At 38.4% G+C, this 3113-nt stretch overlaps 1 non-coding gene across 1 annotated transcript; it reads left to right on the plus strand.

The window, feature by feature from the left end:
* The first annotated feature begins 1131 nt into the window (after positions 1-1131).
* Positions 1132-1203, plus strand: TRNAA-AGC (transfer RNA alanine (anticodon AGC)). Its single transcript has one exon. It is a non-coding gene; the product is annotated as a tRNA-Ala (tRNA).
* The last annotated feature ends 1910 nt before the right edge of the window (positions 1204-3113 follow it).

The following is a 3113-nucleotide window of genomic DNA, read 5'->3' on the forward strand; positions in this document are numbered from 1 at the left end:
TATTATATTTGAAAATATGATTATATTGACACTGTAATATTACAATAATTGATTAACAACAGGGCCGCAACAAGAGGGGGATCAGGCGGATGTGGTGCCCCTTGTCCCGGAACAGAGGGGGCCCGAATGTCACCTTTTAAACTCTCCTATGCTCTTGACGCGTGGACCAAATGTGACCCTCGGAGTCATCTGATGTGCGCTTTGCTTCAAACCAAAATTTGTAAGAATCAACTAAGCGGCACATTCTCATCAGTGACCTGGGGCGCTGTTACAGATAACTTAAGGGGGTTGGTGCACGCAAATTTTTCAAAATCACATTTTCAAATTTTTCAGTTTTGAAATACTATAAAATTTTCTGCGTCTGTGTTCAAGTTTTTGTTCTACCTGCACTAGAAATATTTTGATATAAACTGCTGGCAGAGACATTGCATAGGCTAAATGTTTTTCACACTAAAATGCTCTTTTTTTTCAAAACTGAGTTTTCGTTAGATAAGGAACATTTTTTCAAACATCGCTCACTAAAATGTCTACAAACTTTGTGTGTGTCGCAACAGTATAGTGTTACATACTTCAACACGAGGAGGATTTTTTATTAAAATTATTTTTTGAAAAATTTTACGGCACAAAATATGGGTAAATTTTGACGATTTTTGAAAAAGTTGTGTTGCATGTTGTGTTGAAGTTCAAATTCAAGAAAAAATTAACCAACAACTAAAATGGTAAACGCTCGTGTTAAATTGTATTATAATGTCAGTAATACAAGATATACGGAAGACTGGATGTTGTGAAGATATTTATTATTTGAGATGTTAATTTTTTAAAGGAAGGAAAAAAACTCATCTCTGCCTCTACCGGGAGTCGAACCCGGGTCCCTCGATTGCCGGACGAGTGCTCTGCCCACTAAGCTGCAGAGGAGACAGCGATTTCCCTTCGCTAGAGCGTATATATGTGCCGAACGAAACCGTGCAATGGACGGTGAAACCGATCAGCTAATAGCTCATGGACGACGAGCCACCAGATGACTATATATATGACATGAATGTCGCTCTCCACTTGTTAATACAAGATATACGGAAGACTGGATGTTGTGCGTTCGGCATATATACGCTCTAGCGAAGGAAAATCTCTCTCTCCTCTGTAGCTTAGTGGTCAGAGCACTCGTCCAGCATTCGAGGGACCCGGGTTCGACTCCCGGTAGAGGCAGAGATGAGTTTTTTCCTTCCTTAAAAAATTAACATCTCAAATAATAAATATCTTCACAACATCCAGTCTTCCGTATATCTTGTATTAACAAGTGAAGAGCGACATCCATGTCATATATGTCAGTAATATTTGAGAAAAAAATGATTTTCTAACCTGAATAGAAAATATTTAAATGTTCCTTAACCCTTTATATCCTAACGGTACTTTAAAGTACCGCTTCAACCAAAACACTTATATGTTCGTAATATGACCATTTTTACTGACGGTATGTACAAGGACACGATGAGTGTAGTTCCGACAACAGGCAGTAGCTCGCAGTAAATGCAGAAATCTTTTTTGCTGTGGGCGTTTTATATTTGCCATGTAACGTTAGGAAGAAGTTTTGCAATAGAGTTGATTTCCCGTTAGAAAGTCTCGCCGCAGAGAGCAACAGAGAGCAACAAGCAGCAACGGGAAACTATTCAATCATTACACTTCATGCATAGTTAGAAAAATTGATGGCAGCTGGCAGCACTTTACACATAACAAACATTGCACAGAAACAAACTTCACGGAAGGTTTCACTACACATACACACATTCCAACATGTACCAATCCGTTAGAAGTTCCCCAGAGGAATATGGGCGAGGCGCGTGTCCGGTTTAGTATTAGTAGTAGAGTTGATTTGCATGATGTTTATTTGATTAAATTTAGTGACTAATTGCCAGTTTATTGGTGCTATTATTTTTTATTCTATTCTATACTGTACAGGTAAGCATTCCCTACATTTTATTTGAAAATGACGATTTTATTTTCTGTCATAAGGTCGAAAATGTATGTCGGTGCTGCAAAGTACCGCCAGGAAATGAGGGTAATATGTTTTTCCCCTAAAATAAAAATTACTTTAATGTGGAAAACAAAATAATGAGGGTGATATTTTTTTACATAGGTAACTACATTGAGTCTTCGAGATCGAGATGGGACGCAAAAAGACGTTGTATCAGCACCTCTGATATTCATCAATGAGCGGAGTGGACCAGACAGATATGCTGCGCTCACTGTATAACAGGGACGGAAAGTCAAAGAAAAGGTGGCACAGACTGTTTCTTCAAGATGCTCGAAATGGCGTAAGTCAATACTATGTCATTTGTACATGCAGATATTTCACAATTGGAGTTTCCTCAATCGAAGAAACATGGCAGTAGGACTCATAGCCCAGTAGCCTAGTAAAGTATAGAGATCATCCTGCTGTCAGCACTACACCCGAACAGCCACAGAAGAGAAGGAAGAGTAACTATTCTGTGCCCAAAGACATCAGGAAACAGATTCTAGGAACTCTCAAATGGTCTTGGCGTGCATTTTTTCAACATATGGCAAGATGTGAGATGGGCTCCATTCAAAAGATACGGTCCAAACCTCACTCAAAATGTTTATTTTGCGATGCATTTCTGTTATAATAAAAACAAGAATTGTTTTCAGAAGTATCAGCTCGAGTAGTGTAAATAAAAATATGTGTGTTTGAATTTTTTTTTGCCTTACATATTACGCATATTCCTGTCGGTACTTTTAAGCACCAGCTGCGTAATTAATCACTGTAATTAATTACTGTAAACAGCATTTTTTTTCTTTCCTATTGTTATTCTGCACCAAAATTTATCTAATGATGCAGAAATATAATTAAAACGTTACTGGTAAATTAATTCAAGGTAAAGGAAAGAGATTTTTCTCATAGGAAAGCATGGGAAGCCAAGATCGGGCACAAACCCCCTCAAGTGGCCCGTGGCCACACAAATCACTTAAGTGGCCCGAGGCAAAGCTATAGATCATTTCAGGGGCTCTTTTTCCCCCTCAACTGCCTTCTATTTACCCATCTAGCAGTTATACCCAGTAAAAGAAATCATACATAATTTTATTTCCCCATAGAGTTCGGG

The sequence above is a fragment of the Pholcus phalangioides genome, unplaced genomic scaffold, assembly GCF_987345545.1.
Source record: "Pholcus phalangioides strain wild (caught in Gottingen) unplaced genomic scaffold, Ppha-v1.0 ptg000003l_1, whole genome shotgun sequence".
NCBI classification, from domain to species: Eukaryota; Metazoa; Arthropoda; class Arachnida; order Araneae; family Pholcidae; genus Pholcus; species Pholcus phalangioides.